General features: G+C 35.8%; 1 long non-coding RNA gene across 1 annotated transcript in view; it reads right to left on the reverse strand.

Annotated features, from left to right (window-relative positions):
• The window catches only part of LOC131405292 (uncharacterized), a 39,940-nt gene extending 31,740 nt beyond the window's left edge, over positions 1-8,200 (reverse strand). The window contains exons 1-2 of the long non-coding RNA XR_009219954.1: positions 8,120-8,200; positions 3,886-3,934 (exon numbers count right to left, since the gene is read on the reverse strand). This is a non-coding gene — a long non-coding RNA (uncharacterized LOC131405292). The remainder of the gene's footprint in view (positions 1-3,885; positions 3,935-8,119) is intronic.
• Positions 8,201-15,936: the final 7,736 nt, after the last annotated feature.

The raw sequence follows: 15,936 nt of genomic DNA on the forward strand, positions 1-15,936 counted from the left end.
TCAGAGTATGCCTACAGTTACTCTTTCCATGATCATACCCAGCTGTTAAAACCCACTAATATCTAGAGCTGGAAGAGAAATTGTTCTCCCAAAAGCAGGTAGACAGGTAGCCCAGACAAGGCGCTGCAGGAATGCCACATATCAGGCAACTATCTCAATTTGTGTCTACTATATGAAATAACTTAAGGGATTAAGAGACTATATTAAATTATGGAACGTATTACCAAGGTAGGACATAGACAATTAACTGGAAGTATTCCAAATTAGGAACGTCTCAGCTCTCTGTGAGGGTGAGATGCGGGGTTAAAATGATCAGCTAACCTCTCCCACTTTTTTAAGCTCAATGATTACAGTTATAGTATTCTACTTGGAAAGCAGTTAAAGCCCAACAATATTTCCAAGATCATTTACTATCTCTAATTTTCTATTAAATCACGATATATATTATTTTGCTATCAACGCAAAACAGAAATTAGTGCCTTTAATCTCTCTCTGGTTCTTATGAGTCTTCTTGGATTAGCCTGGGGGAGAATGAAGAAGGCTTGGAATAATTATTAGGTGAAGCCTGGTAAGAAATGATGTACCAAAAGATTTCTAAGCCACTGTGAAGGCCAATTGAAATTGGATGGCTTAAATTGGAGGCAGTCCAAGACTAATGGCCTTTTCACTCTTTATTTAAATTCATGATATTAAAGGCACGGTACTAATTAATGCATCTATAAATAACATTTCAATGTACACCAGAACTGTTTACATATGTAATGTTTAAATATATGCCAGAACCCTTTTCACATAAAGGTCTAAATAATGGCCCCAGTACCTTGGATATTCACACTGTGCTGCCAGGCACTGCATACTTATAGTTCTTGTTTATACTGAAAATCTAACGGCTACAGAAGCCACCTGTTTATAATCGGGTACTAGCTGATCAATTTCCTAGTTAGATGGAAAGATCTTGCTTTATTCACAATTTAGTATTGTAAACTTTTAAAGTCTCTCAACAAATAAAATCTCACACCTAGATAGACTGCAATAAAGAATTTTATATAAAGATATTTTTATTCTTTATGAAAAGTGTTTTAAAATCTACAGCTTTAATTAAAATTGCACATGTCCTTTGATCCAGCATTTCCACTAACAGAAATAAGCAAAGTATCATGGATGTAGAAAAAAATCTAGCTACAAAAGCATTCATTACAGTGTGGTTTACAGCAGCAAAAAAATGGAAATAAGCTAAATGTACAATAATAGTAAATTTAAAAATAAAGTATGGCATATCCAGGCACTAGAATATTATGTAATCAGTAGAAATTATGTTGTGGAAGAATACACAATAACATAAAAAGATATTCTATGTATATCATAAGGTTTGTTTTAAAAGATAGTTATAAAATAGTATAAGTCCGTTTTTTAAAATGTACCTATACATATTATATGTACACAAATGAAGAAAGAAGGAAGAATAAACATGATACACATCAAATTTTAATAATGTCTGAGTCTAGGTCTGAGTGTAGAATTACGGATTATTTTCTCTTTTGTATCTTACATGTGTTTCCTAAATTTTCTATAATACAGAAATATTACATTTGTGTAAGGAAAAATAAGACATAGAGGCCGGCCCGGTGGCGCAAGCGGTTAAGTGCACGCGCTCCGCTGCGGCAGCCCTGGGTTCTCCGGTTCGGATCCCGGGCGCGCACCGAGGCATTGCTTGTCAAGCCATGCTGTGGCAGCATCTCGTATAAAGTGGAAGAAGATGGGCATGGATGTTAGCCCAGGGCCAGTCTTCTTCAGCAAAAAGAGGAGGATTGGCAGATGTTAGCTCAGGGCTGATCTTCCTCATAAAAAATAAATAAATAAGACATAAAAATTACTACCACAATTGAGGCTTTACATGTTAAAAACTCTAGAACATTATTGAGTACTATAAGGAACCAATTGCCATTAGCAGATTACCTATGCTCCTTTGTAGGGATCTCTCTGTGACTTTTCACACTATTGCACAATTTTGTCCTGGACTTTATCAAAATTCATGAACATATCTGATCTAAATGAAAATTAACAAATCTTCAGAAGAGCTATGAGGGACATGGCTTTTTTGAATAGATAGTCAGCACTCTGGGGACAGACCCTGTGTCCTCTTTCTCATCCTAGATTTCACTGCTGGGCTTAACAGGGCTTTGCCCCAACCAGTGCTCAATCATTGACTGAATCAATGTTGAATGAGTGTTAAACTCCTTGAAGTCCTGCCTAACTGCTGACAGCACCTACAGGGTTTGCTATGAGCTGTACATAAACTGTAACCTGCCAAAATGAGAACCCAAAGCTGATTTGGGGGATTATAATTAAGGACAGCTGCCTTTGCTTTGCTAGCTTTGAACTCAATTTAAAACAAACAGTGTTGGTCCCAGAGTCGAATGTGTGTAAAGCATTCACATTTGTCATATCTTAGCTGGTATTTTGTAATAAGATTTTAATAGGTCCTCCATTTTTATCTCATTTGCTATGATCCAATGTGACTACAATAGGTTGGATAAACTGTAAATCTCCTAGAAGAACGGAGCAGTGCAGAACAACTGTCATGATTTTAAAGTGAAATCCCTTTTGCCTAGCCCATTGTCCAACTGTATTTCAACTGCAGACATATTTTCTAGATTAAATGTGTTTTGTGTCTGTTGGCTATGCACAGGAGTCCTTCTCTTCAGGCATGCTTTTGCCTCGCTATCACTTCAGTAATTTAAATCACCCACACAGGTCAAGGAAAGTACCGTGAACATAACAAGTCCTCATCCAAGTCCAGCGTATTTTGTTCACCTAGTTTACTGCCTTACCATCTGCCCTTCAGTTCTGGAGGACTTGCAATAAAGCAGAGCCAAAGTAAATGCAGATACCCCACTACTATCTATTTAACTTTCATTAAGTGAGTTAGTACAGTGCTCAGGCGCCTCCTCAAAACCAGCCCATCATCTAAGAGTATTTACATAAGACTCTCTGCATTATATTCCAAACCCTGCAACATTAGTATTAACTACTGACATCTGCCAAGTCTGACTGGTAAGTGCTTTACAGTATCAATTCATCCCAAGCAAAAAGCATTTCTGAGAGCTGCAGTGCTCTTGTTAATGCCAATAAGAAGTATCAAGGCTCATATGACACCTAGTAGAAATTAGTACCCACATTCAAAGAAAAGTCTTTGTTATTTCCCAGAGTATTATGTGGACTTTATTGAGATGACTGCATCTGACACCTGCTGTAATATAAAATGCAGCTATAATTAGCCAACTGATGCTCACTGCAGTTTAGGTCGAATCCTTTCTGTGGGAATTATGCTTTAAAATATTCAGAACTCCAAGTGGCTCTCATTACATTTAATTTTAACTTAGAATTAGGTGGTCTAGAAAAAAAAATTTAGGATTGTAATAGCCCCCTGCTGAATGCCACACAGCAACGTGAAAACCCATAGGGTTTTTTCCCCTCTAAAAAAAAAAAAAAACGAGAACAGCAGACTACACTAGAGCCTTCAATTGAAGTCTGGCTTTGCTTAATTGTACTTTTTGCACTCATCAGTCTCTCCTCTTCAGAGCAAGCTACAAAAATTGCCTGAATAGCCAAAGAAAAGTTTCCCACAGTCACTGGCCACAGAAAAACACTATTGTCCTTCCTCACAGTTTGATGGACAACATTTCTATAAATGGGTAGCCAGGCTGTCAATGGTACCCTTGCTGAAAAGGCAAAAGAAGAGAACAGATTCTGCCAATATCTGACAAAGCACGTTAACACATAATCAGGCATTCACTAGTCAGGCAGCTGCCCCTTGGACCTTCATCACACAGGTGCCTTTAAGCTATTTCCTATTCACAGATAAAGGAAACAAGCAGGAGATACCTGGGAAAGGAGCAGTCTATTATGGCTTGCCAAATGTCCATCTTCTGGGCTGTGTGTAGAAAAGTAGAAAGAAGAAAAAGGAAACTGTAGATTCAACTGAAAAATTATAAAACAGCAGAACATTTACAAAACCCATCATTTAAGCTGTGGTGTTTTTTCCTTTTCCTTTTCTCTTTATTTTTTTCAGGGGGGTGGATTTTTTGTTTGTTTATTTGTATGACATAGCAGCACTCGTCTCTAATAACAAAGGTCTTTTTTTCCTCAGTGACCTGTCAAATGCCTTTGCCCAAAAGCCCCTTCACACACTAAGGCTGAAATTCTTACTTGGTCCAACTGAGTCACAGAGAATTTACTTTTTCACCTTAAGTCATTTTTTTCACACACACACACACACACACACACACACACACACACACATTCCATTTCAAGATCTGTGATCAATAATGCCAAAGCAGTGATGAAGTGGATGATTCTCCAGGAAAGCAGAAACTCTGGACCATCTTTTGAGGAACCACCAAAATAAATACTTCAGGAGAATGATTATCACTGTTCATTTCTTCATAATTGCTTAGATTAAGAACACTAGTTTCACACTGTGCTGAGCTACCCAGTCAGAGGAAATACCAGACCTCGACATTCCATTAAGCCAATGGCCCCATTAGCATATATACATACATATGTCATATATATATGACATTTTCAAATTACAATTTCATGATTACTACCTTAAGGTGGTTGAATACAAATGTCTATTTTATTTTTTTCATTTCCATTTTACTTATTAGCATACTCTCAGGTCACCTATACTCAAAGTATGGAGCAGAAATGAAGAAAGAATCAGGAATACAATTTGGGAAGTGATTAAATCCTCAAGGACCTTAGATTGGCTAAATATGGTCCTTGGGATACAATGTGAAGATTGACACATTCATAACCATAACTTTTCCTCTAAAAGGCAAGGTACCATAAAATTGAGGAAGAACAAAATCAACACAGTAATATGAACCAAATGCCATGAGTTAAAGCATTACTTTTTCAAGTAACTTCTTGAGTGCCATTTATTTTTTATAGCTTTCTCATCTGTACAACAGGAGTGTGTTGCTCACCCCAGACAGTTTTGGGGAATAGTCACTGCTGAAGGTTTCTGCGTTTGGGGTGAGAGGAGAGAGCATCTGCTAAGCGGAACAAAACCAATCAAGAGTCATGAACACTTTAGAAATATAACACTGCATTCTCTGACTTAAAATTTACTTTCTTCTTCATTTCTTCTTTGTATTTATTTCTACAATAAAAATAAAATTATGAGGTTGACTTTAGTTAAAAATTGTTAATAAATTGGGATTTATTAATTTTATAATCCTTACAAATATAAAGACAGGAAACTTTCCTTAAACTTAATTCAATTCAATAATATTTTGTAATTGCGTATATATAATCATTGCCATTATTACTACCATAGCTATTATACGCTAGGTGCTTTACATGTTTTATGGTTTAATCTTCGTAACAATTCTCTGAGTAGGTACAATATCATCTCCATTTTACAGATGAGGAAACTGAGGCTCTGGGACAGAGAGCAGTTTAACCTTCTCTAAGTTGCAGAGCTTGGATCTGAACCCGGATCTGTCTCCTTCTAGAGACCCATGCTTTCTCTATAAAACCATGGTTCACGTTTTAATTAATAGAACGAAATAAATTTTTATTTATTCATGATTTGAAAACACAATATGCTCTTTTATTAGATAGCATACGTACATATTTATATTTTATGATATATGTGTGTTTTTTTAAATCATTGTAACACAAGTTAAATCAACCTCTTGTCTCCAGGTGGAAAAACCAAAAGTGTTTTGGATAGTTAAATTAGAGTTTTATTTTTGTAACTATTTCTAGGGAAAGAGTTTCCATCAGTGACCAAATTTATACTTTAAAATTTTAACCAAAATCTACTTTTACCTCAAAGGCATGGTCTGTCTTCCCTAACAGATTGAAACTCCTCAAGGTCTAAGAGGAACCCTGTCTTCAGCTTTCTCAAGATTTTTTTGTGACAAAACACAACCTCTTAGGAATTTCTTCTTTAGGTGTATCCTAAAAACTCCTACAACTTAAAACACTCTTTTATGCTGGCTTTGGTTGAATCCACAGTTTCTCACTGTTGCCCATCAGGTCAAATATAGACATTTTATCCCGGGGTGTTCAAGTTCATAGAAAGCTAACCCTAAGGCGCGACTTCAACCTCTAATCTCATCCTTTAGCAATCAAATCTTATCTCTGCTTCTTCCTTGCTCATTCCCATTTCTGGCCTCTTAGTTGCTGTCTTTCTTATTAGAAGTACCCTCCTTCCTTCTTTCTATCAATCTAACCCAAGATTTCATGTCCATCTAATAGTATACCTTCTCCAAGGAAATTTTCTTAACTCACTCCACTCAACACTGATCTTTCACTTAATTTCATCTGCCTTTATTACTTTATTGTGTGGCCTCTTACCATTCACTTGAATGATAAGATAGACTGCCTCATCCTCCAGTTGACCTACGTTTTCCACCAAATTATAGCCTCCTTGGGGGCAAAAGACCTTGAATCCATAAACAAATGAGTGAAGAGTAAAACAGTTTATCCTAAAGCTCCATATAATATTCTTCCACATTTAATCCTTGAAGAAAGTTATCATCCACTGATATCCTTCCAGTTCTACAACTAGAAAAGGAATCCACACCCAAATCTGGCTTGAACAGAGAACGAGTTAGACGAGTTGCCACCTCCAATCTTGTCTAGGTGGCTGTGGACTCATTAGTGCACTAAATATTTCTGGTTTTTCTCCTTTTGAGCACATGAGACGATCACCATTCTTGACTCCATTTTAAGTGAGCACGGCCATATATTTGCTTTAGCCAATTAATGTGATCAGAAGTGACAAATATTACTTTTAGGGAGAAGCTTTGATAGTTTGTGCTATTTGCCATTTTACTTTTTCCTTTCTGCAGTAATTGTGGAAGAATGGAGGTCAAGCCCCTTGCTCAACCAGGGTCCCTAAATGAGGATAATGTACAGCAGAATCCCCAGCCAACTCATGATGGACATGTAACAGGAGCAAGAAACAAACTTGTCCTGTTTTAAGCCACTAAGGGTTATTACTGCAACACAGCCTTTCCTATGCTGCCTGACATAATAGCTTACTAAGGTCCAGATGGGACTCAGACTGTCAAGAAATGGGAAGAAGACCAAAAAACAGAATGACTGGCTAAATTAAAGCATCTTCAAATATGATCCAGAAGACTAGGCATTTTATTTCTTAAACTAGCAGATGAAGAATCAAGCTCAACAGATCCTTCAAACATCTTCATGTTGAGTTGTTTACAATTTCTTCTCTTTCTCCCCTTTGGTATCCATTGTACCTTCAAACTCTGCACATTGTTGCCAAATTTTGCAATTTTATACTGATCACAGACTCCATTAAAATCTTAACAACCACAACGTTTAGTGGTAGATTTCTATAACTTTTATATACATAATATTTCTGATTGAATATTAAAATATCATTTGTGTCCTTGTAGGTGCAGCTGCAAAATGATATGCATATTTTTGGCATTATTTTACTGTTGGTATTGTCCAGGGAGTCAAAATAAGAAATCACAGATCTGACTTTACTAATCAACTTAATAGTTGCTTTTACCTAGTTATGGCATAAATACACATTATTCTTAATTTTATTTATTGTTTTACCTAGTTTGGCATAAATACACATTTTAAAATTTTATTTGTTTTCTTACATTTGTTTCAAAAAAGGAATATATATGTAAAGTTTCAAATATGAAATATGAGAACCTACTGAGTATGCTTAGTTTTTACTTTTATTCTTTTTTATATACCAATATAATGACAGATACATTCCCCTATGACTACATTCTTCACCACACATAAGTATTATATAGTTATGAATAATGAAATGATTAAAAAGCATAATGAAAGAACGGCACAACTGTTTTTTATTTCTCACTCTTGAGGGTTCATTGCGATATTTCCTGCTCCATATTAAGTTTAAGAGCTTCTGAGAAGTATTCTTAGAATTTCTATCTTTTGGAAAGAATAATGATTCAATTAGAGTTTTTTTAATCATGATGATTACTTTATGATAATGATCTTATATGGCTAAGATGTTGCACTTATATTGCACTTAGATGCAGCATTTCATTTTAGCAAATTCCAAGAACCATCCATGACTTTATTATTGTACCTGATTTTTACAAGTTCTTTATCCAAGAACCTCTTCATTCTCAGTTGAAATGGGGATGTTATTTGATAAAGTACAGTGATAACCACTACCAGCTGAAAAACATGACAAAATGAAGAATATCAGAACATGTGAAAGCAAACCAGAAATTCCCATTTGTAGTCTTAAGTAAGCTACCTTGGAATTGGTTCAGAAACCAGTCTTTCGGAGGTGCCTTGCAATTCCCTTGAAGTTTCATTGGAGAAATCGGGATTTTAGTAACGCATATGATATTAAGGCATTAGTTTCCTCCTACAGTAGAGGGAGGGAATTAAGGCTATATCACCATTACCATTTCTCATAATATCCTGGTAGCTAAAGACTGAAGCAAGCCAAATTGCTGACAACTTCATTCATTCGAGTAGCAAGACATGAATAGAAATAGTATTTAAAATGACTTGTGTATTAGAGTGATTATAGAAAAAAAATATATTGTAAAAAGATAAATTTAACCATTTTTTTTTCTTTTGCCATCTCCATTTAAGGTATTCAATTTATCAATGCTCATTCAACCAATATTTATTGAATCCTGTCTATGTCAGGGAAAAGAAACCCATGGCATTGCATAGAAGTAGAAGGCAGGTTAGGATATATGTCATAGGAGCAGCATAGACAATGCTGGCTCTCTCAAGGAAGCTTCCAGTTACAGGGGCCAGAGAAAGCTTGGTGGGAGAGGTGAGTCTTTAGCTGAGTCTCAAAAAATAAGCGAGATTTCAGTTTGTATAGATGAGAGTAATAAAACAGACGAAATGAATGCAAGGGGGCAATATGGGTGGCAAGGAAATGAGTATACTGTGGTAATTGCAGACCACTTATGCAAAAGGGAAGTATGAAAACAGGATGTATACAGTCAGCAGAGTCAGAATGTAAGTTGTAGCTGATGACGGTGATGGTTTGGTGGGGAGGTGTTTAGGTATAGTGAAGTTGTCCTCCTTTGAGAGAGTCCAATCAGATTCACAGAGGAAGCAGAAAGGAATGGTATGAGGAGTTTAGCCTTGAAAATAAAAAAAAAACACCTCTTCCTTTGAGATAGGAACCATCCTCCTTTACTAAGAAAGAACATCTAAGGTCACGATATCTATTGTCCACTTCCTCACTTTCCCCTTCCTCTACCTAAAGTATCTCAGCCTCTAGACCTATCTTTTCATCAACAACACATTCATTTCAACATTTATTGAGCAGCTACTATGTGCCAGGAACTGTGCTGGGTGTGGTGCATATAAAGATCAGTCAGCTCCATCACTTTGGGCATACTATTGCCCAAGCATGGTGCCTGGCACACGGTTGATAACTCAATAAAAGTTAGCTGCTTTAAGGTAGAGATAAGGAAAAAGGAGAAAGCACAACTAGTTATCTGCGAATTTCTCAGTAAAGTCGGATGGTTATTATCTGGTGAGAATGGAAAGGGTAAGTAGTGAATTAGATGTGTAAGCAGAGATCTGAAGCACCTGCTAAGAGAAGTGTGCTGGGGAATAAATGGAAGATCAATAGCAAGATGGTCAGGCAGCAGTGAGAACCCAGTTGGAGCAGGACAGATTGATTCTGCAGTAGGCCAGGGCTACACACAGAGGTATGACTTTCTCCAAGAATACTATTTTAACCAAATTCTCTACTGTACAGGAAAAGGATCAGGGAAACACACAGCGGTAGGGTAGTGACTGAAGGTGAGGACTGGCATGGCAGAAAGGGATTTAATAAATGCAAAGTGGAGTTTCTCATTTCACTAAAGGCAAGCCCTTTCTCCTCCAAATAACTTGGTGTTATGTGATATTTCCCTTATATTCTTAACCTATAAAAAAGTGAATTACTATATTCTAAACTGTCCTATTCTAAAATCACATTCCAACATGACTTCTGAAATAGTTGTATCATTAATAAACCTGTTTGAGAATTGTTTTATTTCTAACAGAATGTCCACAGAAGTGTCCTCTTATGATAAAATCCTATCCTAAACTTTCATAAACCTATACAAAGGTTAAATTTGAGGTGTTATAAAGTTAATATTAAATAAATAAATAATATTTACTTTTCCACTGTGAAATTTTGGAAATCCCATACTACAAACCCTATAAATTCTTTTTTTGAACAAATGGGAGACCCTTTCAGAGGACATTAAATCTACACAAATTAAAGAACAGCCTCTACTTATTTAGCTACTATCATGTTCATTTATGCTGCTCGTCATCTAGTCAGAATTTACATATCCCATGTGTCTGCATATTTGAAATGACTATAAGAAAATACTGCAAAAAGGCATTATCTTATTCAAAAATGGTATGATTGAATACATTACGATTCTAAAACTCTATGACAGAATTAGTATTTTTTATTTTAAATCAATTTTCTGACACTGGGATTTTCCTCAGCTTAGATGGGTTCCTAGTCTTAGATGGAAAGAAGCTAACTGACTCTGGTTGTTCTCAATTCCTCTCTTTAGGAAGCCAGATAGATGATCAACATAAGCTGTTACGTAGTGGTCAGGAATACACCATACAAGAGGATAAGAATTCAAAAGTTCCTCAAGCATATGGAGTATCTTTTCCTTTGAGAACCCTAAAATTCTCAGGATAGGGCTGGGTTCACACCAGACACTCAAATACCGTGTGACTAGACTCCATACAACCCAAGGATAGGTTTGTATCTGGCTTGCTCACAGCAGGATCTCCACTGCCTACCAAAGCGTCAGACACACAACTGGTGTGGAGGAGGAAGGAAGCCAGGAGGCCCAGAAATAGTGACCTTCAACTGTAAGTAATAACATCCTCTTAGGCAGTATTTTGAAAGGGTCAGGCACTGAACAAAACATCTCCACTTTAACAACTGTCTTAATAATAGCACATGTTATTAAACACCAAAGAACTTTTGGAACTACTCACATTAAAAAAATTTAGAAAATTGCATTCAAATTATAGGTAATCTACATATGAAATCACTTGCAGTTAATGTGTTGCTTAATAGGCATACATTTCTTCGTGTTGATTTTGGTATTTTTCTTTGCCCATGATTTAACTAACTCACCTTTTAGAGAAAGTTGTTGTAAAACTATATGTTAAATCTCAATAGTTTTATCCTTCTTATTTTTTTGAGGCAGATGATGCTGCTGCCCGGGTGGAAGGACAGGAGGTAAAACCAGCTTAAAGGGTTTTGTTTATTATCATCACTGTAATAGTTCAAAGCAATGACAAAACAGATAATGCAGTTTGTTATTTTCAGGAAGATTTTCCAAGTGTTTTGGAACCCCATTTGTATTGACAAAAATAAATTAGATGAAATTGACTGAAAAGAGAGCTATCCATAATGAGAGATCAAAAGATGAATTATATTACCCTTCAGTGATTGATAATAACAATAATTTACCTTACGACTTTATAGTTTACAACATGCTTTCACATACTCTAGCTCAATTGATTTGAACAACTTGTAAGTTAAGTCATGCAGCTAATACTAGCCCATTGATCTTTTTCTATTTCCTTGATTATTCAAGCAATTCACAGTCATTGTAGTAAAAATTAAAATACAGGAAAATATACAGAAAACAAACACTCTAAACCAATAACAGTAAATATTTTGGTGAATTTCCTTTCAGTCACTTTTCTATGTACAATTCCAGTATTGAGTTAACACTCTACAGTTTATTATCCCACCTTTTTCTTTTGACATTATGACAAGCATTTTCCCATTTTGTTTGAGTCTTTAAATATCTTGAATAACTGCATAAGATATTTCTAGTTTTTAGGGGCCAGCCCAGTGGGACAAGCAGTTAAGTGCGTGCTCTCCGTTTCGGTGGCCTGGGGTTCACAGGTTTGGATCCCGGGCACGCACCGACGCATTGCTTGTTAAGCTGTGCTGTGGCAGCATCTCATACAAAGTAGAGGAAGGTGGGCATGGATGTTAGCTCAGGGCCCATCTTCCTCAAGAAAAAAAGGGGAGGATTGGCATCGGATGTTAGCTCAGGGCTAGTCCTCCTCACACACAAAAAAAAGATATTTCTAGTTTTTAAACATGTAAAAGTAGAAAGATATTTTGGATATCTTTATGCTCAAAATTTTTGTGTATTTCAGAATACTTTCTTAGGACAGATTACAAGATTACATTTACCAAGTACTAGAAACAGCCACAGGATCAGAAGGAAATTGATTTTACGTAGTCAAGCTTATTGCCTTTGAGAACAATCTCATATTTACAATCCTTAAAAATCTATAGAAAGTCTTCCTTGCTTCTCTCTTACACATTAAAAACAGAAGTCCTAAAATCAGTTTGCATTCGTTCTTCTCATTATGATCTCTGGTGAAGAAAGGAAACATCTAGTTGGGATCTTAATATAATAAGATATTTCAAGAATATCAATTTTAATTATCATTCTCTTTCCAAAAAGATGATGTTAATAATAATGATAGCAGCCAACTCTACTGAGAACTCACTATGTGCATGGCACAGTGTAGTGGCATTTTACATGCATTAACTCAATAAAGATAATTGCAGGATTGAGAAAAGAGATGAAGAGTAATCACCTAAACAATTAGGTGTGGTGAGCCAATTTATCAACACAAGAAGTAGGTTTTGGCTTCCCTTAAATAAATGTAGAATATAAGAAAAACTGCTACTAGTCAACCAGGAGATCAGACACTTTCTGATCTTGAGGGATGTTGTAAAATCTCTAGTTAGAGACCATTAAAAATGGGAGAGGAAAACAATTGGGAGAAGAAAATAATGACTGATGTGCACTTTTCATTTTTTTCTTTTTAAAGTAATAGATGGGTGAAAATGGGAGTTAGAATGAGAATATCAATGAGAATCAAAGAAAGGAATACAGTCAGATGACTTGAGAAAAGTGGTAAAAAAATAGTAAGCTTATTGTATGTTCTAACCAATGTTCTGAGAAATTTTTTATATTATCTAATTTTATACTCACAACTCCATGAAATAGGTGGAATTATCCCAACACAATCCAAGGCAGAAATTGACCAGCAAATGCTTAACAGGATATAGGAGTCTGAGTTAGAAATAATAAATGTGTGGGTTAAAAATGTATTCATTTAATATTTCAAAGAGATAAAGGAGGAAATCAACAAGCAGACAAAAATAGGTAATGAAACACACACATTAACCTAGCAGTTAAGAAAAATAACCAATTAGACATCTTAAATATAAAAACTAGATTTGAAATAAAAAAACTCAGAATGTGGGCTAAATAGCAGACAAAATACAGATGAAAAGGAAATTAATGATCAGGGAGATGGAACTGAGGAAAGCTCTCAGCACCAAGATATAAAAAGACATAAAATATAAAAGAAATGTTAAGAGACACTAGGATACATATTTTCAGGAGGAAAGAATAGAGAGAACAGTGGGTAGACAATATCTTAAGAGAAAATGACTAACAATTTAGCAGAAATTTTTTTTAAAAGATCCATGTCTTAAGATTTTAAAAGTTAATCAAATGCTGATCAAAATTAATTCTAAAAAACTTATGATGAAACTTGTGAAACGTAAAGTAAATCATCAAGCTTCCACAGAGAAAACAAAGAATACTATAAGGAAAGAGAAAATGTCATTAGATTCCTCATCAGTAACGTTAGTTCTAGGAAAAAAACAAAAAAAATACTTTCAAAGTACTGAGAAAAAAATAACAACAAAAACACTTTGAACCTAGAAATCTTTGACAAGTCAAACTATCACTTGAGTGATGTCAAAATAAAGACATTTTCAGACATATAAGAATATAGAAAGTTTAACACCCACAAATCTTTGCTTTAAGACGTCTGGAGAAGCAGACTTGTAACTGTAGCACTTGAAGAAAATCTGGTTCAGAACCACTCTTTTAAATGGTGTTAAACCAGAGTCAGGGAATGAACTTTTCAGAACAATAGAAAATTAGAGGTAGAGCCATTATGAGGGACATCTGGGACCTGTCTGTGCTTTGCCCAACACCCCCTCCCTACTCTTATGAAAATGTAGCCCTGCTGGTGCCGATGACTTAGCATGAATTTGGCTTTCTCAATTCTGGAGGACGTTACCTGCAGAGAGTGTCACAACCACTGTATGACCCATAAGGGAAACAAAAGGCCTAATAAAAGCAGTGACAGACCTCTACTTCTGGTCAAGACAGAGTAACAGGGTCCAGATTTATCCCCCCACTTAAACAACTAGGGGAAAAAAAGCAGAAACAGAAAAAAGAAGCAACTGTTTTTAGACATTGGAGAAGAGGAAGGATAGGACTGTGATCTCTGAAAGAAAAGAAACAAACAAGTTGAGCCCTACGATTGCACCAGTTTACTGCCTATAGACAGTTTCCAGTCTGCAGCTCAGGGAGGTGGAATGCAAATGAATTCTGGTCATCTCACTGGGTTGAGAAGACAGTGATCAGAGTTTGGGGAGGCAAGGCAGCTAGAGTTTGTGGAACACAGCACCAGAGAAAAGGGAGCTCTGCAAAGAAAGAGTTCAGGAGATCTGCCTGCAGAGGGGTCCCCTTGAATCTTTGGCTGAATATTGATCCAGGTACACGTGAGAGGAAGCCACTCAAGGTTGGAAAGTAATAGGCAGAACAATTCCCAGTGCTCACATCAACAAGAGTGGAAAGCTCTTGCGATGCAAGGGGCATTGACTGGAATACTCAAAATGGGTATCACCTTAGTTGTGGGGCTAAATTAGCCCTGGCCTAAGGCTGCGCTGGACATGTCAAGACAAAGCTACAAACAAGCCTCAAAAGCATCCAATTGATTATACGTAACTTAATCGTATATCAAAATAAAACTCTATTTAAATAAATGCTTCAAAATCCAGAAACCAACAATGTAAAATTTATAATGTCTGGCAATCAAAAAACCAGGAAAATATGACCCGTAACTATAAGAAAAATCATTCAGTAGAAAGAAACCCAGAAATAAGAGATGATGTAACTAACAGACAAAAATATTAAAATAGTTAATATAAATATGCTCTATATATTCAAGGAAATATGGGGAAACATGACCATGACGAGGAGAGATATGGAAGATATAATGAAGATTCAAATGGAATTCCTAGAGAAGTACAAAATAAGAAATGAAAAATGCAATGGGATGGGATATAGAACAGATTAAGCACTTCAGAAGATAATATCAGTGAACTTGAAGACAGCAATAGAAACTATCCAAAATGAAGCACCAGGAGAAAAAGACTAGAAAAAAATGAATAGCCATCTGGGATAAAATATCAAGTGGCCTACCATATGTATAATTAGAGTCCCAAAAGCAAAAGAGAGGAGGTGGTAGAAAAAATATTTGAAGAAATAAAAGTTAAAATTTTCCAAAATTGGTGAAAACTACAAACCCTCAGATCCAGGGAGCTTAATGAACCCCAAGTGGAATAAAAATAAAAGAAACCATGCCAAGGCACAGCATAATCAAAATTGGTGAAAACCAGTGATAAAAAGAAAAACGTTCAAAGCAGCTAGAGGAAAAAAGACACATATAAACAGAGGACCAAAAATAGGAATTACAGCAGACTTCTCAAGAAACTATGCAAGCCAAAAGATAACGGAGACATCTTTATAGTACTGAAAGAAAAAGGCCCAGCAGATATCTTTGCCCAGCAAATATATTAAAAATGGAAAGCAAAACAATTTTTCAGAAAAACAAAAACTAAGAGAAGTCATTACCAACAGATCTTCACTACAAAATGAGTTAAAGAGGAAACACCACCAGATGGAAATTTGGATCTACACAAAGGAACAAAGAGCACCAGAAATGAAGAATATGTGGGTTAATATAAAAATACATTTTTTGGTTTCTTTAAAAGAT

Source organism: Diceros bicornis, chromosome 5 (assembly GCF_020826845.1).
Source record: "Diceros bicornis minor isolate mBicDic1 chromosome 5, mDicBic1.mat.cur, whole genome shotgun sequence".
Taxonomy (NCBI): domain Eukaryota; kingdom Metazoa; phylum Chordata; class Mammalia; order Perissodactyla; family Rhinocerotidae; genus Diceros; species Diceros bicornis.